This window comes from Bos indicus, chromosome X (assembly GCF_029378745.1).
Source record: "Bos indicus isolate NIAB-ARS_2022 breed Sahiwal x Tharparkar chromosome X, NIAB-ARS_B.indTharparkar_mat_pri_1.0, whole genome shotgun sequence".
Taxonomy (NCBI): domain Eukaryota; kingdom Metazoa; phylum Chordata; class Mammalia; order Artiodactyla; family Bovidae; genus Bos; species Bos indicus.
In genome coordinates this window covers 32109553-32131108 of record NC_091789.1, presented here as the reverse complement: position 1 = coordinate 32131108, position 21556 = coordinate 32109553, and the positions used below count along the sequence as shown (strand labels likewise).

The following is a 21556-nucleotide window of genomic DNA, read 5'->3' as shown; positions in this document are numbered from 1 at the left end:
CTGAAATGCCTGGAATCCTTGACAGAGGAGGTAGAGACATCACAGATCCACTCCATGCTCTTTTCAGAGGCAACCTCTCAAGTGCCCACTATATTCAGGTTGGTTCCATTGGATTTGAGAACAATTAAAGGAGAGACCTGGTCAAAAGAAGGGCTCTTTGTGCCGTTTTCCTGTTCCCTGAGCTACACAGTCAAACCTAGTGGCCCTAAAGTGGTGGGGTGGGCTCCCTTTGGTGCACTGGCAACCGTTTCCTTGGTTTCTCCTTCAGAATTAACATTTAAGGAAGGCTTTGCTTCTCTGCTGGTGGACTTTTCATCTTTTTTTCACTCTCTGCTTCTTTTTCCTTCCTCCCTTCTTTCTTTCTTACTGGTCATCACCTGCTTAGTAGAAGTTTCTGTTGTTACTTGGTTCATTTTCTATCTTAGGGTATTTTCTATTTTTGTATTTTCCAAAGGAAGCAGCAGATGCTTGGGATTTTATCCAATGTCTGTACGCACATGGAGATAAAGCATCAAGTCCTTCCAAAAAGATTTGTGAAGATGAACTGCTGTCTCCCGCTCTGCACATCACCCCGGTCTTCCTCCCTCTTCTCAAGAGGCAACTAGTGCAACTTTTCGTCTGGTCATTTTGGGATCACTTGCCCCCCTTCCTCTGAATAACACAACTCTATTGCTGTTTCTCGATTTTCCAGTTTCAGGTATTTTCTACTGACTTCCCTGTGCAGAAGATGAGCACTTAGCCTTCTTCCTTTCCCCTTCGCCAATCGCACAGTGAAGTTCTTTCTATCCCTCTAGCTTTCCAACATATTTCTATCAAAAGCTCAGTTACCTGAACATTTATTTTTACATCCTTAATATGCTATTCTCCACTAAACCATATACCATGCCATGATTTTCCTTTCCTGCACAACTCTCTGGAGTTCATCATCTTTGGCTTGTTTTGGTGTTTGGCTTAATTTTCTGTGCACTTATCAGTGATGAAACCCCCAACTCTTGACCAATTTCATCTTCTTGATAAATTTCATCCACCGCTTTTGGACCTGCTCTAACCTAGTCTGGTCCCCTCCTCATCTGGGCTTCTCTCTGCCATCAGTTCAGTGAGTCAGTCAGTTCACTCACTCAATCACGTCCGACTCTTTGTGACCCCATGAATCACAGCACGCCAGGCCTCCCTGTCCATCACCAACTCCCGGAGTTCACTCAAACTCACGTCCATTGAGTCAGTGATGCCATCCAACCATCTCATCCTCTGTCATCCCCTCCTCCTCCTGCCCCCAATCCCTCCCAGCATCAGAGTCTTTTCCAATGAGTAAACTCTTCGCATGAGGTGGCCAAAGTATTGGAGTTTCAGCTTCAACATCAGTCCTTCCAATGAACACCCAGGACTGATCTCCTTTAAGATGGACTGGTTCGATCTCCTTGAAGTCCAAGGGACTCTCAAGAGTCTTCTCCAACACCACAGTTCAAAAGCATCAATTCTTCAGCGCTCAGCTTTCTTCACAGTCCAACACTCACATCCATATATGACTACTGGAAAAACCATAGCCTTGACTAGATGGACCTTTGTTGGCAAAGTAATGTCTATGCTTTTTAATATGCTGTCTATGTTGGTCATAACTTTTCTTCCAAGGAGTAAGCGTCTTTTAATTTCATGGCTGCAGTCACCATCTGCAGTGATTTTAGAGCCCCCCAAAATAAAGTCTGACACTGTTTCCACTGTTTCCCCATCTATTTCTCATGAAGTGATGAGACCAGATGCCATGATCTTTGTTTTCTGAATGTTGAGCTTTAAGCCAACTTTTTCACTCTCCTCTTTCACTTTCATCAAGAGGCTTTTTAGTTCCTCTTCACTTTCTGCCATAAGTGCGGTGTCATCTGCATATCTGAGGTTATCGATATTTCTCCTGGCAATCTTGATTCCAGCTTGTGCTTCATCCAGCCCAGCGTTTCTCATGATATACTCTGCATATAAATTAAATAAGCAGGGTGACAATATACAGTCTTGATGTACTCCTTTTCCTATTTGGAACCAGTCTGTTGTTCCATGTCCAGTTCTAACCGTTGCTTCCTGACCTGCATACAGGTTTCTCAAGAGGCAAGTCAGGTGGTCTGGTATTCCCATTTCTTTCAGAATTTTCCACAGCTTACTGTGATCCACACAGTCAAAGGCTTTGGCATATACAAGAAAGCAGAAATAGATGTTTTTCTGGAACTCTCTTGCTTTTTTGATGACCCAGCTGATGTTGGCAATTTGATCTCTGGTTCCTCTGCCTTTTCTAAAACCAGCTTGAACATTTGGAAGTTCACAGTTCATGTACTGCTGAAGCCTGGCTTGGAGAATTTTGAGCATTACTTTACTAGCGTGTGAGATAAGTGCAATTGTGCGGTAGTTTGAGCATTCTTTGGCATTGCCTTTCTTTGGGATTGGAATGAAAACTGACCTTTTCCAATCCCGTGGCCACTGCTGAGTTTTCCAGATTTGCTGACATATTGAGTGCAGCACTTTCACAGCATCATCTTTCAGGATTTGAAATAGCTCAACTGGAATTCCATCACCTCCACTAGCTTTGTTCATAGTGATGCTTTCTAAGGCCCACTGGACTTCACATTCCAGGATGTCTGGCTCTAGGTGAGTGATCACACCATCGTGATTATCTGGGTCGTGAAGATCTTTTTTGTATAGTTCTGTGTATTCTTGCCACCTCTTCTTAATATCTTCTGCTTCTGTTAGGTCCATACCATTTCTGTCCTTTATCAAGCCCGTCTTTGCATGAAATGTTCCCTTGGTATCTCTAATTTTCTTGAGATCTCTAGTCTTTCCCATTCTGTTATTTTCCTCTATTTCTCTGCCATCATGCAGCAGCAAATATTGCCTGTGTTGGTGCTCCTGTTTCCTGTACACAAGCCATCCTGTTCCTTAATTTATTCTTTTATTTTGCTGAACAAGCTTCCCAGGTGGCTCTAGTGTTAAAGAATCTGCCTGGTAGCGCAGGAGCCATAACAGACTAGGGTGCAATCCCTGGGTTGGGAAGATCCTATGGAGGAGGAAATGGCAACCCACTCTAGTATTCTTGCCTGGAGAATCACATGGACAGAAGAGCCTGGCAGGCTACAGTCCATGGGGTCGCAGAGAGTCAGACACAACTGAGCTTTCACTGTCACTCTGCTGAACAAAGACATCTGATAGCTTACTGACTGGTTGGCAGTAAATTTTGCTTTGTGATCCTGAGTGTCTGAAAATGTCTTCCTACTACCCTCCCACTTGACTGAGTATTTGGATAGGTAGGACTCTTAGGGTGGAAGGGGTTTTCCTTGAGAAGTGCCTTCTAGCTTCCAGTGTTGCTATATAGTCAAACCCATTCTGATTTCCATCACTTTGTATGATACATGCTTGCTCTCCTGCGTGCACTCTCTCTCTCTCCTCCCTCCTTCCTTCCATTCCTTCCTCCCCCTCCATGTCTCTCCCTCCTTCCCACTGGAAGCTTCTGGAAATTTCTCTTTATCTCCTTTTGTCTGGAATGTGACAATGAGGCCTGGGGGAACCAGACTGGCAGTCTCTGAATGCAGTGGTGCTGGAGGTATATGATCACTCATGTTCCTGTTAGGAGGGAAGAACCCCAAGACAACCATCTTCTGCCTTACCCTCTCCCCCATTTTCTGCCAGGGGGGGTGAGATGGAAGGGTCCAAGAGTGAGGGAGGGGAATTAGGGATCTAAGGTCTTACACAGCTTTCAACCAGTCCTCTATATTTTAAATCTTATTCACTCCCACTTGCAGGGAAATCTGGTACCACCAACTACTGGGCTTTTAACAGCTGTGTGACATGGATCAATTATCAGCTTTTCCCTCTGCCAACTTAGGACTACAATTCCTAGATCTGGGTCTAGGTAACTATTTGTCCAAGGTTTTCAAACTTCCCAAGTTTTGTTATTTCCTCTCCCATCTTCCAAGTCCTTTGGGATTTATTCCCTTGAAATGTCCCTTTATAGTAGTTTTAGTGTAGTTTTGAGAGGGAATGAAATTAGATGTATGTGATCAATCTACCACTGAAACAATTCAAAGCAGCTAATTCACATATGACAATCATAAGCCTCTCTCTCTCTCAAACATTAATTATGTGCTTGATATTACACAGTTAGCTTTGTAAACTGAGCAAGAACCTGAAATTGAGCAGACATAAACATAAATATAAAGGAGGTCCTGAAGCGAATGTCCCAGATGCATTTCTGAATTGATTCCAGACCTTACTGAGCCTGGCCCAGGCGGAATGGCTCCAAAGGGCTGTCCTGTAATTCGAAGTGAGGCACAGAGTCCATGGATGTTGAGGGCATCCTACTCACAGTTGTGCACACATGTCCTCAGCTCTTCAGCTGAGGCTGACATCTCATCAGCTGAAATCCCCAGACTGGTCTTCTTCCTACTATGATCACTGCTAATAAACCACTTCACATGCATATCCTTGTACAGTTTACAGAGTACTAAAATATATATCGACTCATAGAAACCATCATGATGGTGGTCATCTTTACTTTCCACAATGATGGTTAAGAGCTTCAGCTCTGGACTCGGCATCACCTGGGTTAGAGTCTGGCTTTCACATTCATTATTTGTATGACCCTGACCCTGGACAAATTAGCCACTGTCTCTGAGCTTCCTATATAATGGAGATGGCTATCATATTCAAACATCCTGAGGGTTTGAGGAAGACTGAAAAGAATCACACCTGCGAAGCAGTCAGCATGTGGCTGGTACATGGGGAGCCCTGGATACATATTAGCTATTACCCTGATTCCCATTCAACAAATGAAAATCCTGAGATTCACAATGGGATGTTACTCAGCCACTATGACGGTCAAAACAGGGTCATCATATATTAACACATATATGTGGAATCTAGTAAAATGTATTCAAGAACTTTTTTGCAGGGCAGGACTAGAGATGCAGACGTAGCAAACAGACACATAGACAAGGCGGGAAGGTGGGACAAACTGGGAGACTGGGATTGACACATACACACTACCATGTGTAAAATAGAGAACTTCCGGGAAGCTGCTGTATAGCACAGGGATCTCAGCTCGGTGCTCTGTGATGACCTGGGTGAGGGGGAGGACAGGGTGGAATGGGAGGGAGGCTCAAGAGGGAGCAAATACATGTATACATATGACTGATTTACTTCCTTGTGTAGCAGAAACTAACAAAACATTGTAAAGCAGTTATATCTCAATATTTTTTTAATTAAAAAACCTTTTTAAAAAGGGAGTTTTTAAATGAAATGGTTTATCAAAGTTCACAATGCCAACCAGGGACAGAGACCAGGCTAAGAACTCTCGTCTTTGACTCAGAACCTCAGGCTACCACACACGTGTTTCTCAAGGCTGGATACACAATCAAATTTCCCAGGGAGCTGGGGGAACACCTCCACGGAAAGGCATTCCCCAGAGATTTGGACTTAACTGCTCCAGATGGATTCTGGACACGAGTGTATTTCCCAGGCTCCCTAGGCGAGCTGATGCTACGTCCACATTGCAAAGCTATGCTCTTTACCAAACTCCCTCTTCAGTTCACAGGTGGCCTTGAACTGAGTATTTCATCTACCACCAGGCCCTTATTCACACCTGTGTTCTAGACTCTTGGTCAGTACAGAGAAATGTGATCCTGATATACTACTTAGAAAAAAGTGTTAAACAAACATAAAAAGTGCTGCCCCTGCCCACTATTTGACCACTGCAGGAACTCGCTGGTCTCAACAAGTCCTAGCTGGTCAGAAATGAGTAGAAATGAGCATGTCAAGTTCCAGCTACGGTCTTGCCAAGTTTTCCTGAACACACGGGGAGGTCATTCTGTGTGGTCAGCCTGGGCCCCCTACAGGGTCTGCAGAATGATCTATTGCAAACACTGTTAGGGCAGGCTGAGGAGCTGAACTAAATTATCTCAGACAGGCTTCTGGTCTTGCAAGCCAGAAGGATACAAAGGGAAGCTGGATAAGGGGGCAAGGGGGAAAATACCTCATGGCCACTTTGTGGGGAAAAGAAGACAGAAGCGGAAAAGCAATGGGCAGCCCAATATCACTGATGTCAGGGGCTGAGCACAGCTGAGAGCACATGCAGTTGAGGAGGTCAAGGTCACAGAACTGACTCCCCGGGAGGTACATAGCTGTGGGGGCGGGGAGGAGTAACCTGGGGGTCCAAAGAAAACTCAGGACCCATCACATATGGTCAGGCCAGCCTGGAGCAGGCCCAGAATCCCAGAACCTCACATTCATATCTTTAGCAACAAACGAAAGCTGCCGTCATACATTCAGGGAAACTTCATGAAGGTCCAGCTGGAATTTGACATGTTCCATTAACAAATGTTTCTCTTCATTTTTGAAAAGTGCACTTGGAAAAAAAGTAGATTTCCTATTAATGGGCCATGGGCTTAACAAGCTTTCTTTCCATGACCCTCAGCATAGTGACCTTGTCCACACATGAAATCAAAATAAAAGGACCAAAGTATCTTCTGTGGGGTGAAGAGAAAAATGGCTCAAAGGAACATCATCCTTCAAGGAGCTTCTTCCATACTAAACCAAAATGAAGCTGCAGGGCCTTCACCTAGTTCCTCCAGCCCCGGGTGATTCTCATTTGCCCATCTTGGAACAAAATCTGCTGTTCACAGAACTGCAAGCCCTAGGCAGCATCTACTGGCCTCTTAGGATAAAAGACAATTGGCAGCGTCAAGCTCCTGAGCACATTTTCATAATCAGCCTGATCATGGGTGCACGGCAGCTGCTCGATTGATGGTGTTAGACAGGGAATAAAGAGAGATGCCAGGAGTAACCTCAGATCTGACATAACGAGGCAAACATCAGTCATTTGGCTAAAAGGCTCATAAAGGCTCCATCAGCTGTGACACCGGCGTCTGTCTTAGGCAAAGCTAACAAGGAAATGTGGCGGTAAGCGTCTTCGTTAGACAGGAACAAGTTGTGAGTGAGCTGCATTATTAACGGGAGGGGAAAAAAAAGAAGTCCTGTTGAAAATGGTGTGTTGTCTTGCTCTGATCAGAAATGATAGGTCCATGTTTTGAAACAATTGTCTGAATGGAAAGATGTTTGTTTCAAACAGTTCCACTTCATTGGCCAAATGCTCAAGAGCACATAAAATTAGTACTTCAAAGGGGGCGCTTCTAGAGAAGGCCACGTGACACAGAACGTCATCTTGGCCCTCTCAGAAAAGGAAGCTTCTTCGCTAATGATGCAATAAATCCAGTACATGCCTCGAAGGAGTTGATCATGGTTGGAAGCCATTACATAAGGATTTAGATAATAATATACATGCCACAAGAATCACCAACATATGCCTGGCACTTTTTGCTATTTAAAGCACTTGGAACTGTATTTGGTCTCAAGCTTAGTGAGAAGAGCAGGGTAGAAATGACTATCAGCTTGATTCCAGACAGAGAGAAACTAAGGCTCTTATAAGAGAATTAACTTAGCTGAAGACCCAGAGCTGTTAGGACTGGGGCTGGGTCTGGAACCCAGGACTCCAGCCTCCAGAGCTCTGGAACTCTTTGCCCTTACAGTTGAGCCAGGGGGACAGACTTGTGGATAAGCTTCCAGACACATTTAAGTCTTCTCTCACTTCAAGCACTGCCTACAAAACTTGACATCAGCTAACTATGATAACCTATGTTCCCCCTGGGCTTCCCTGGTGGCTCGGCAGTAAAGAATCCACCTTCCAATGCAGGAGACACGGGTTCAATTCTGGGGTTGGGAAGATCCCCTGGAGAAGGAAATATGCTCCCCTCCAGTACTCTTGCCTGGGAAATCCCGTGGAAAGGGGAGCCTGGTGGGCTATAGACCATGCGGGTCACAAAGAGTTGGACAAGCCTTAGCAACTCAACAACAACAATTTTCCCCTACTCCTGGTGGCTCATGTGTGTGGCTGGACCTTCGATTAAATATTATCTTTTGATAGCACCACCAGTGACAGCTGCACAGCAAGAACAGGAAGCTCAGGGGAAGGAAAATTAGACTGAACAGTTTTAGATGAGGATTGTTAATGTTTTGATGAACGTACAAGTTCATTAATATGGATATCTCTGTAACACCAGGTTGGCAGCAAGAGTAATTAAAAGAGAAAGAAAAAGAACCATCTCCTGCATTGCAGGCAATCAGAAACAGGGGTTCTAGAATATAAAGTGCACCCCCTCGCTGACCGGCATGCATAAATACTCTGAACGTAACATCTGTGTGGCTTCCAGATGATGATCCAGTCGTTCTGCACATGTGACCCTCCCCCTGCCTATGTTTACCCTTCTATCAAATCATAATGAAAAGTATCCATTTTCCTGAGTCTTGTGGGTAGGAAGCATTTCTTAAAGAAAAGAAACAAATTAAAGGTGAAAATTCCTTACTTTGGTTATTGGTTCCCCTTGGGCTCTCTTCTGCCTCATCCTCATGATTCTCTGGGGCTTCTAAAGAGAGCAATCCCACACTCTGTGCCAGTCTGGGGCCCTGAGTGAGGCAATGTCAGTGTTCACCACCAGTTCTTAGCAGAGAATGGGGGTAAGAGAGAATGTGTTCATGGAGAATCACCAACATTCCCAGGGCTCCAGAGATGAAAGGCAGAAAGAAAAGAGAGGGGGGGAGAGAAGGAAGGAAAGAGGGAAAGAAACACCTAAAAGTGAACAGAGAGCGTGGCACTCACAGCACATGGTGCAGAGCCAGAAGCCAAGCCTGGGCAGATGCCCACTCATCAGGACAGGAGAGGCTTAAAGAGACACAGAGATAGAAAAGCAGTGGTGTCTTGTCTAGGCCCCCTGAGCAATCTAATCTTTAGACAAAAGGGAAGGTCTAATTACATATTGATGGATTTGCTTCTTTCCTTTTTTTCCGAATAGCCAATGGCTGTCTCGTCTTCTCAGACAGCCAGCAAATCCAAGAATAGCTCTGTTCACACTGCCAACTCAGCTCTCAGTGGAAGGTAGTATATTTTAATGTCTATCCAACTGCGTGTTTTGTGGTAATGATTAGCAGATGTCTTTGCTAAGGGAGAACTACACTCATGTTCTGGAACCTTCTTGATGTGGAGAGCAGTTCTGTGACCCGCCTTGGTGCCGAATCCACTGGTTTTGCTGAAAGGTAAATGCTGCAGCGTTTGATTGGTTTACCTTCCTGCATTTCTAGGTGGGTTCCTCCATAATGTGGCCTTTTGAGGTTACAATCCTATAAATTAAGCATCTGCCTCACAGCTACACTATTTATATTGGTATTTTTTTCACAGGTGACTTTCTATAACATATTTGGGGTAACAAGATTGTTCTTTAGTGTAATATGAAGCTGGTGGAAGACAGCCTAGTTATTAAGGAGCTGGTGAGATTTTCCTAGCAAGAAATGCATACTCTAGAGCCCCAGGTGATAGACTAAGTGGCAGACAATCCCAGGGCTTCCACAAACCTACCTGTGAGTGGGTGCATGGATTACACGGCCACCCCAAGAACCCGGATGCAGTGGTATCTACACGAAACACAGTACAAACCATATTTCAAACCTCATAACATGCCAACATGCAAATAAATAAATTCTCCTTTCCAAATGTCACCAGCTGGGTGATTCCCACGCAGGCGCTGCCGTATTTTCCTGAAAGGGTAGAAGTGACAGTCACCCTCCTCTAAGTCTGAGCTCCCTGGCTTGTGCATTCATATTCGGAACCTGCATGGAGTAGCCCTTTGGGGATAGGTATTAATGAAGAAACGTGCTCATGCCAGAGCCTACTCTTTCTCTGAGAGCGAAGGGTACAGTCTGTTCAGAGTGGCTTTTTAATTTCTCACAATTAACCCTGCCAGAATTAACATCCATGGCACCAGTGACAGCAAATTGAAAAAGTCACATCAGCACAGAGCAAGGCCCCTCACTGCCTCCGTGTTTCCCCCTTCTGTTGAAAGAGGAAAGTTCTTGAAGCCTGCCACAGTGATTGTCTTGTCACTGCACTGAGACCTGCTGGGCTAGGTAGGAGCAGGGCACTTTTCCAACTCTCCTGCTGTGAATTCCAACCTGGTTTGGCTCTTCACTGGCCATGTGCCACAAACATCCATGGATGGCCTGGGCTCTGTCTGTTTTAGTCAATGACAGACAGAGGCCCATCTGATCTGCACGGTGAGCATGGAGGGCCGAACTCTGAGTACCTCATTGCATTCCTACAAGCCTGACTGGTGACTCTCCATTGAAAGACAGACCAGGGGTCCTAGTACACACTTCAATGTAGCCTCACATCAGTTCTCTCAAACATTCCAGGGCTGCTGCTGCTGCTATTGCTAAGTTGCTTCAGTTGTGTCCGACTCTATGTGACCCCATATACTGCAGACCACCAGGCTCCCCCGTCCCTGGGATTCTCCAGGCAATTCCAGGGCAGATGATTAGAAAAAAGAAGACAGGGGCCCACAGGTGACCAAATAAACATGACTTTGCCCTGGTAAGTTAGTGTCAAGTGTCTCATGCTTTGATATTTCTGTCTTCACTTATAGCACAACTTTTCCCAGTGAAAGGAAAGCCTACTCATCCATTTACACTCAAGTTGTGATTTTTCTCTCATGCGGACAGGAAATGATTGGTCTGGGGGAAAAAAAGTTCACGTGACCATTTATCTTGAATCACTGAACAACTGCACGGCCTCACAGTGTTCTTTATTGGAATCTAGAAGTCATAGGTCAGTCCCTTCTCTTGCTTACAGAATGTTCCTCCTGGTTTGATCTCTTGGTGCAAAGTGGCAAATTCAAAAGTCAGAAGGGCTAACAAAGGGGAGGCCTGATGAAGTGACAGCTGTGGGACTCGCACTGCCTGCAGCACAATCAGGCCTCTGCCAGGTTCCTAAAATGAAACTCTTAAAGCAACAGCACTACTGAGACTCCATTGTTTCAAATAGTGACCATGGCTGCCTCCCATAACTGCATTAGAGATGTCTACATTTGACACATATGAACAAATATTGCTGCTTCTGTATTAATATTGACATTTTATGAACTTGGAAAGTTATGCTATGTATGCTGCTGCTGCTAAGTCACTTCAGTCGTGTCCGACTCTGTACGGCCCCATAGACGGCAGCCCACCAGGCTCCCATCCCTGGGATTCTCCAGGCAACAATATTGGAGTGGGTTGCCATTTTCTTCTCCAGTGCATGAAAGTGAAAAGTGAAAGTGATGTCGCTCAGTCGAGTCCGACTCTGCAACCCCATGGACTGCAGCCTACCAGGCTCCTCCATCCATGGGATTTCCCAGGCAAGAGTACTGGAGTGGGGTGCCATTGCCTTCTCCTATGCTATGTATATGTCCACACAAATACATGTACTGCCCAAGAGCTGATGCTGGAGACAGCAAAAGAGCATGCTATTTTCCTGCTGTTAAAAATTCATTGTAGCACCATTTACAACAGCCAGGACATGGAAGGAACCTAGATGTCCATCGACAGAGGAATGGATAAAGAAGCTGTGCTACATATATAGTAATGGAATATTACTCAGCCATAAAAAGGAATGAGTTTGAGTCAGTTCTAGTGAGGTAGATGAACCTAGAGCCTGTTATACAGAGCAAAATAAGAAGTCAGAATGAGAAAAAAAGATTGTCCATTAACGCATATATATGGAATCTATATATCAGATGGTACTGATGACCCTAGTTGCAGTGTGGCAATGCAGATGCAGACATAGAGAACGGACTTGTGGATACAGGGGTAGGGGAAAGGAGAGGGTGGGATGAACTGAGAGAGTAGCACTGACATATATGCACTACCATGTGTGAAACAGATAGCTAGTGGGAAGCTGCTGTCTAGCACAGGGAGCCCAGCTCAGGGCTCTGTGATGACTTAGAGCAATGGGGGGATAGGAGGGAGATTCAAGAGGAAGGGGATATATGTATACATATAGCTGACTCGCATTGTTGTAGAGCAGAAACTAACACAACATTGTAAAGCAATTACACTCCAATTAAAAAAGAAAATTTAAAAAGTCACTAACGACATCCAAAAAAACAGTGTCAGGACTTGTGAAGACACCAAAGCTGACATACACTGCTGCTCCCTGAACACGACCTTGCAGACTGCCTTTGAGGGGAAGCAGAACTCCATGAAAATCAGACGTAATCAACAAGCCTGCCTGGGACATCTCCTACTGCCAAATGTATGCAGGCTAACCAGGAGGGTATGGGACGTGAACACACAGACTTGGACTAACATCTAAGAAAACACTGAGTGGACCTCTAAGCATGCATGGAAAACAAACAAATCTCTAAACCAATACATCTGCTTTTTTCAATAAGAGGGCTCAGAACTCTGAATTCTATCTGTCCTTTCTCAAAGGTGTTTTGGGTGAGCCAGGCTGTGCAGTCGAGTTCAGCCACTTTCCACCCTAGAGCTTCTTTCCCTTGGCAAAGACCTGAATGTAACTTCAGAGTGATGTTTCCTTTTAAGGACTCAAACTTTCAGGACAGGCCCTTTTTTTGTGATCTAGTGCTGTAATGCTCCACAGTTATGCACTGCTGTGTGCTTTTTAAGGGTTATTAGCCCCTGTAAAGCCATACTTTCATAATCTCCTTTCTTTTTTCAATTATGAAATTTACTACATATTTCATGCTGCATATTACAAAAATTCAGAAGCTACTCACGGGCACTTTGATCAATAAAATATTCATACAGTAAAATGCATGCTTTTTCATCATGAGTAATATGTTTAGAAGTAATTTCCCATTGGTCATCCACTTTTGGAGTGGTCGGCCTTTCTGGCTTTGAAAATATCGTTAGGATCAAGGTAAAACTAATAGCTCCTGCCTGTACCTACCAATCTTTTAAAATATGCAAAGTGCTGGTCACATTATGTTACAAGTGTTTTTGTTTAATACAAAAGCCATCTCCCCTTCTAGGTTGTCTTAGTCAGTGAATCCCTAGCAGAGGGACAGACGAATGTGTGAGCTCCAGTGTAGAAGACAGGCAGTAAGAATCTCCGGCTGGGGTTGTAAGAGTAGTGGGCATTGCCACCTCCTTCACTGCTGGATCCCCAGTACCCAGAATAGAGTGCCTCCTAGAAGGTGCCCAGTTCACAAACATTTCTTGGAAGAAACTCAGGAAGCAGGGAAACAAAAGGGAGGGAGGAAGACAGAGAGGGAACAGAGAAAGAAGAAAGGGAGGAAAGAAAGAGAGAAGGAGAAAGGGAGGGAGAAAGGGAAGGAAGAAAGGCTGAACTTGATGTGTGGCTTTGGGCAAGTCACTGATCATCTAAGCTTCACCCCTCATTGGGTCAAATGAGGAGGGTGGACCAGATTATTTCTAATCCTGCCACCTCTAAAAGGTGGATTACCTCTATGATTTACAGAATTACATCTATGATTCTGAGATGTAAATTGTCCACTGATGTCAATGGAATACAGATAATAAAAAAGTATTTTGCTCACTCATGAATATGTAAAAGTATTCAGAAGAGCACCCCTTATTAGTCCAGTATCTGTCCCATTTTCCAAACACTAGAGAATTCTTTATTTCAAATATTTAAACTGCACTGGAAAGATGAACTGGGTATATATTTGCTTAATTTGTAGACTGACAGAGCTCAGATTCATAAGTGTTTCCATAGGTTTACTAAAACACTTATCACTACTCAAGTTCAACAATTTCAGTATCATCCTCTTGAAATAATGTATACTAATAAGAAGAAAGAAAGCTCATGTCTCCTGAAATGAACACATGTGGAATATCAATCTCCTGAAACTCACAAAGCTTAAAAAGCATTTTCATCATGGTGTGACTGAGATTATCTTCTGCTATTTAAAGCACTGCTGCCACTAATTCCCCCACTTCCAAAATGGTCATCTCCCAGAAGTGAGGACATTTAAGTTTCTCCAAGTCTCCAAAACCACTAGAAGTCAAGGCTAGTTGATACTGTGTGTTTGCAGATCTAGTACTTATATTACAACATGAATATTTGCTCAAGTTTAGAAAAATATTCTAAAATCATACAGTTCATCTGAATGCACATCTACCAAAACCAGGTTCCTGGTGTGCTCACAGTTGTACGGTATCCCAATGAGATGCTTTCTCCATTATATCCCACTACAGATGCTAAGGGGCTTCCCTGGTGTCTCAGCTGGTAAAGAATCCACCTACAGTGAGGGAGACCTGGGTTTGATCCCTGAGTTGGGAAGATCCCCTGGAAAAGGGAATGGCTACTCACTCCAGTATTCTGGCCTGGAGAATTCCATGGACTGTATAGCCTATGGGGTGGCCAAAAGAGTCAGACACAACTGAATGATTTTCACTTCACTTGATAGATGCTAAAGGAATTGACCAGAAGTGAGGAACTAGCATTATTCATTCATCTGCTTTGTCCTAGGGCCACTGACCGACTGGTATCTCTTTACTTCCCTCTCATTCTATGTCTCTGTCTCTCTTTCTCTCTGTCTTTTTTGGTCTCTCCTTCCCTTTCTCTCTCCTTCTCTCTTTTCTTCATGTAACAGCAGAAGCTGGTTAAGCAATGATTTAACTCAAGGGAGTTCATATAAATACCACCCCCCGACACAGACACCTATACATTAATTCGAAGTCACCAATAGCACTCCATTACCCACAGAATAAATTCAAACTCCTTGATCTGATACCTAGGATCCTCCACTTAGAAGTTGTGTGACCTTGTACAAATCACTTAACGTCCCTGTGACTCAATTTGCCCTCATTTGTCAACTGGGGATACCAGTGATACTTATTTCACAGAGTTGGTGAGAGGAGTAAGTGAATAGATACATGGAAACCACATAGAAGAGTGACCAGCACACAGGAAGCCCCATATAAATATTAGCTTCTATGTTGCTCCCATCACAGTGGAGTCTCAACATAATTTGGGGCTCTGTTTCTGACTGCTCCCATCTTGAACATTCTGGCTTATTCATGCTTCTTAAGGTATAGCCCCTGCTTTCCTACCTTTGTGCTTTGTGCTATAAATAGCAAATATTTATGGAGAGCATATTATGTGCCAAGCACTGTGCTAAATGTTGCATGGATTACCTCATTTAATCTTCACACCATCTCTGTGTGAAAGGCACCATTCTCCTTCCATTTTACCGACGAAGGTAACTGACACATGGGAGGGTAACAGACTTGACCATGCATGCATGCATGCTAGATCGCTTCAGTCTTGTCCAACTCTTTGTGACCCCATGGACTGTAGCCTGCTAGGCTCCTCTGTCCATGGGGATTCTCCAGGCAAGAATACTGGACTGGGTTGCCATGCCCTCCTCCAGGGGATCTTATTGACTCAGGGATCCTGTGTCTCTTGCTTCTCCCTCATTGGCAGGTGGGTTATTTACCACTAGTGCCACCTGGGACTTGACCATAACAACTGTGTTAAAAGATGGCAGAGCCAATGGTGAAATCCAGGTAGACCAGCTCCCGTGCTCTCCTCAAAACTACTGAGATATACTGCCTCTGTTGGTACCCACTCTCTGTCCCACCTCCCTCCACGGCTTTCCCTACCCCTCACCTATCCGTGTGCTCTGCAAATCATCTCAAATCTCATCCTTTAGACATCCGCCTCCCAGGCCAGTCCTTGGAGCTCTTCAACTCATGACCTCCTTGGAAACTGGGACGCTCCATTTATCGTATAATTATCTAATATCCTGGAACAGAGCCTCTGTTTTCTTGAATTCTGAAAGATCTGACTTTCTTTTTGTTCATGTTTGGCTTCTTTCTCCAATTAGATCTGATGCTCTTTAAGGTCAGGGCCTGCATCTCATGTTTCTTTTATATCCTAAAGAGCACTTGGCACAAAGTAGAAACTCAGTAAAAAAGTGATGATTTGATTTAACCCCCGGGACACATAACTAGGTCAAGCTGACCTTGGCACCACTCTTTTGCAGCTGTTAAGCAGACGTAATAAAATTCAGGTTTTCAATTCTTTCCTTGATTATTCAATTATTACATCAGCCATTTTCCTAGTTTTCTCTTTTGGATGATATTGTTTCCTCTGTATTATCTGCTATCAGTTTAAAACGTGTCCTGGATTCTGGAATTTGAAAATAAGTTTCAGAAGACAAAATGACCTTTTTAGGTAAAGAAGCAATAAATTATTTGAAATTCCTTTATTAGAGCTTTGTTTAATTAAAATAAGCTTTAAAATGAGGACAAGCTCTATGAACTGATTTGGAGTAAGGTCCAGGATAATATTTTCAAGTGAAAAGTTCTAACACTTGGAACCATGTTAATGTTTCACAATGATTTCAAAAGAAGAATAATAAATTCCAAGACTCCAAAAGAAACAAATGAACTGAACTGTATTTCAAATAAATAACATAACCGCACTGTGCAAGGAGCTGGGGGGAGACAGTTTTTACAATGTACCTTTAGGCTAAAGAAAAAAAATCTAAGTAAATGCTGTATTCTAGTCAGTAGGCTTCTTTTCATAGTGCCATGGGTTACCAATTCTGGAACTTCTTTTGGTGTATTCTAGAATTGAGCAAATAATATATGGAAAGTAATGGGATCCAGGTTTTTTTATATCAGAAAATAAGATTATAAATATGGATAAGGAAAAGGACAGAGTGAACTCTGTGGTGTCAGATGGTAATTAGAGGAATGAGTCCAAACTCATGGTTTTTAACGTGTGGTGCCTATGTGTGTACAATATATACATATTGAAGTTTATATGAATATATACTGAAGTCTACATGAAAGACAGATAAATACAGAAATGCATAATAGATGTATGAATACATGTGTGTATGTACATATGTATACATCTGTACACATGTATGTTCTAGCTTTATCTGCTAAAAAGGCTTAGAACCAATTGCATCTTAGTAGCAATAAGCACATGGAGTGCCCAGAGCTTGGTTTTTAAATGTCATTTTCCACTGAAGGTCTTCTTTGAAAAACAGCTGATTTCAGGGCTGGAACAGAGAAAGTACAAGATGACCCAGGGTATTTTATGCATAAAGTAAAGAAAGACTTAAAGAATGATGGAGTTGTGTCAAAAGGACATGCAAACCACATTATTCGGGCTCTCACTCAAACTGGGAACAATTCGAGCATCAAAACACATAACAATAAAGGATTACAACCCATTGAAAAATGTCAGAATCCACAGTGAAAGACAGGGAAAAAAAGGAAGGGAAGGAAGGAGGGAGGGAGGGGAAAGGGAAGAGAAGAAAGTTTGTCTTCATTGTAGAGAGCAAACAGAAATATCAAAAGAACTATGAAATTTTAAAAATCAGCATTTGGCATCCACCACAATAACTGATTCAATGGAATCATTAATGAATCATCAACAAATGCTAATTCAGTGGATTTTAATATATTCACAAGATTGTGCAGCCATCACCACTAATTGCAGCACATTTTTTATTACTCCAAGGAAAACTCTGTACCCATCAAGCAGTTACTCCCTACTCCTCCTCCCTCAGTTCCTGACAACCACAAATGTACTTTCTGTCTCTATAGACTTATTTATTCTGGACATTTCACATAAATGGAATCATATAATATATGGCTGTTTATGACTGGCTTCTCTCACTTAGCATGATGTTTTCAAGGTTCATCCATGTTGTAGCATGTATTAGAATTGCATTTCTTTTTAAGGTAAATCATAATCCATTTTATACATACAGCATAGTATTTTTTATCCATTCATGAACTGATGGGCATTTAGACTATTTCCACTTTGGGGCTATATGAATAATGCTCATGTACAAGGGTTGGTGTGGATGTGTGTTTTCAATCCTCTTGGATATATTCCTAGGAGTATAATAATTTCTGGATCATATGGAAATTTTACATTGAACTTTTTGATAAACCACCAAACATTTTTCCACAGCAGCTGTACCACTTTATATTCTCACAAACAATGTATGAGGACTCCAATTTCTCCATTTCCTCATCAACACTTCTTATTGAATATCTTTTGGGTTCTAGTCATTCCAGTGGGTGTAAAGAGAGATCTCATTGTGGTTTTGATTTGCATTTCCTGATGATTAATTATGTTGAGTATCTTTTTATGTACTTATTGGCCATTTGTATATCTTCTTTGATGAAATGTCTATTCACATGCTTTACCCATTTTTAAATTGGGTAGTGGGTGAAGCTTTGAGGAGAAGCAAGATAATTTACATAGTCTCAAAGTATCTCCCTACAAGATACTTATAAATTACAAAAGAGAAAGTACTTACTTTACATGTAGGAATCTGTACAGGGGAACACCTTAACGTGGTGCTCAAAGTTAATCTTACCAGTATGGTACGAGCCAACAGTATGTGCCCCCTGACATGAGGCAGTGAGAAGAACAAAAGCTCACTTCTGTGATATTACTGCCAATAGTACATAAGCTGAATCTAATCATAGGAAAACGTCAGACAAACCCAACATGAAGGACACTCTGAAAAATAACCAGCCTGTAATCTTCAAAAATATGAAGGTCACAAAATAACAAAGAAAAACTAAGAAATGTTTCCAGATTAAAGGAGACTAAAGAGGACATAAAGATTGCATGTAACACATGCTCCTCAAGTTTCTATTACTATAAAAGGACAGTATTGGGAAAGTTTATAAAACCTGACTATCTCTAAATTAGAGAATATATTATACCATTATTAACTTTGTTTATGTAAGAGAATGTCTTTCTTTTCAGGAAATATACATTCGACTATTTAGGGGTAAAGAGTACCATGTTTATAACTTATTCTCAATTCAGAAAAAGTTAGATAAATGACAGAGACAGAGAAGAAAGCAGATGTGGTAAAATGATAACACCAGGGGAAGCTGGGTGACAGGTATATGGGAATTCTTTGCACCATTCTTGCAATTTTTCCGTATGTCTGAAAGCACATGTATATTGCAATTTTTCTGTATGTCTGAAAGCACATGTATACCTGTGGCGGATTCATTTTGATATTTGGCAAAACTAATACAATTATGTAAAGTTTAAAAATGAAATAAAATTTAAAAAAAAAGAAAAAAGTGAACTTTAATAATAGTGTATAGCTCATCTTTCTTGTTATTTACATTAAGATTTAAGTTGTTTAATTTTTACCCACTAAGTTCTTCTTTTTCAAATATAGCTGTTAGGAGCTTTTTCCTTCAACAAAGTTACTAACTTCAAGTAATTTCCTTAAAAAAATTCTGGCCTTTCCACAACTCGATTAAACCATCATTTTAAAGAACATGAAAATTATATTTTTCATTTGAACAATTTTTACCTTAAAAGAAACATCCAATGACCTGAATTTTGGGGGGAGGGGATTCTTTTACAAAAAGTGCATGTGCTTACTCTAAGGATAAGCCCCCTAGAAGCTGAGACTCTCACAAGCCGAGCTCAGTGTGATAAACACAGACCTCAATGGCTCATAACCAGTAGCAGCCATCTGGCAACTAGGAAGCATTGGGCACAAGGACACTGAGTATGAACAGACAAGTTCACCCAGGCCAATCTGGCCCTTCTTGGAGAAACAACTTAAGTGCTAGTTCCATAGCAGTACCTTAGTTATAAGCAGCAGAGCATGTCTGGCTCAGATTGAAGTCTCTGAGCAAATACCAACTTGGCAGGCGAGGAGATAGCTTAGCATTGGAAAAATTTTAAAGCCACATGTTATCCCTAAAATATATGCTAGAGATTCAGAGCCCAAAGGAAATTAGCTTAACGTAACTGCAAAAGAAATGCTTCCCATCTTCTCTGTGTCACCCCCAGCACAAGAAGAACCCCACACCGAATCCTGCCCTTTTTGCTTGTCATTCATAGCACCTCACAATACTGACGCTAAAGAAATATTCACATTTTATCATGGTTGTTCAACTACCTTGCAGACTGAATGCAATAAAGCCAAGCCAGTAGTTTCATGACAAGCTTTCTAGGCACAGTCACAAAACATAAAACTATCTTTAACCTGGTTTCCACACGCTGTGTACCATGATCGCTCTTTAATTTTATTTAGTCCAGTTTTCATGTAGGTCTGTGTGCATCAAAAGATTCTTGCTATACTATTATGTTTAACAAACATGAAACAGCATTTATGTTGGGGGCATAAATGACTAATAGCATCATTTAAATATATTACTACAGACAACTCTCTTTTTACAATGGCAAATGACAACAATCACTTTATTTTTCCGAACACGGGTGGCTGTGATATACATGTCGCTGATAAAAGCCTGTTATTCCCTGAACTAAATTGTGCTTGGCCTTGCACTGAACTCAGAGAAAATTGTGCACATGCAGCTCAGGTAAAATTTAGCTCCACAGAGATGCGTGTATGACTCCAATGTTATTTACAGACAAAATATATTGGAGACAATCTGGTAACAAATACAGAGGCTATATTCAGCCATTTCAGTCATCAATTACAGACAAACTTGGATTTTCACTTCAACATATGGAGACTAACAGTGGTGCTTAACTGTCACAACAAAAACATTTTTATTTCGAATTACTCTTTGATTGTGTCTGCGGCTGCATTTCTGATCAGAGACACATTTTCCATAAGTTTACAAGGGCCCTGGTGTCTGATCCTTCAAAACAGGTCAGCTACAGCTCTCGTGCGGCATGGCTCCAGGGGAGCTGACCCCAGCCTAGAAACAAAGTCTGCAACTTAGGTAGTACTCAAGCTCAGCCTCTGGGAAAAGGTGTCATTTCCTGGGGAGCTCCTAGAGCAGGTCTCCAGGGGAGATCTTTTCACTTGTAATTAATTAAGGTGACAGTGGCCATTTTGGGGGGAGAGGCGTATCTTTCTAAAACACTTGCTTAAGAGTTCAGATTCTAGTAATATTTACGTCACTGGACATTCTCTACCTTTTTTTTTTTTTTGTTCCTTCAGTGAAAAGTCCTACAGTGAGAAATTTCAAAATAGCCCCATTTTTAAAATCAATATGTTTCACAGTCTGTATTTAAATATCTTTGTCTTGCAGAGTGCTACCTAGGTGACAAATCTGATGTCCCATGATGTGGTTTTCTTTTCCCCAAACTAGACCACATCTAGAGGTCGCCCAAATCACCCAAGGTCAGAAAAAAAAAACCAGCCTGACAAATCTTCACAGAGTTTGAAATGGAACCAACAGGGCTAGGAGCGATATGGGGCAACTCCTTCATGCTAGACACTGTCTAAAGGGGTAGGGATAGAAAAAGAAAGAAGAAAGGTCCTTGTCCTTAAGAACCTTGCAGTTTCACACACCTGCCGGGGCTGGGCAGAGGCTGCTCACAGGCATCTGGTTCTGTATGGGAGGGGTGGGTACCACGAGAAAGAAGAGATGATCCTCAAACACTACCTTCCCAGATCAGTAGGAAAAAGCTAGAAAAAGTGATGAGGGAGAGGGAAGGTGCTGGGCCGCCATTGTCCTTCAGAAACAATGAAGGAGAGGAAGGATTGGGGTGAGGGAGTATAAAGACACGGCCTTAAGGATACAGCAGAGGAACCTGGGAATAAGTCAACAAGCCCTTGCAAACAGGTAAATTGCATAAACACAGCTCACATTTCCAAAACCAAAAACCATGAGCAAAATGATACCAGAAAGAGCACTTGGAATTCGAGGTATTTGGAATTTTCTGACTGAATCAGTTCATATATAT

General features: G+C 42.3%; 1 protein-coding gene across 8 annotated transcripts in view; it reads right to left on the bottom strand.

The window, feature by feature from the left end:
- Positions 1–21556, bottom strand: part of AFF2 (ALF transcription elongation factor 2) — a 537205-nt gene that overhangs the window by 429925 nt on the left and 85724 nt on the right. The gene's annotated exons all lie outside the window — the stretch shown is intronic.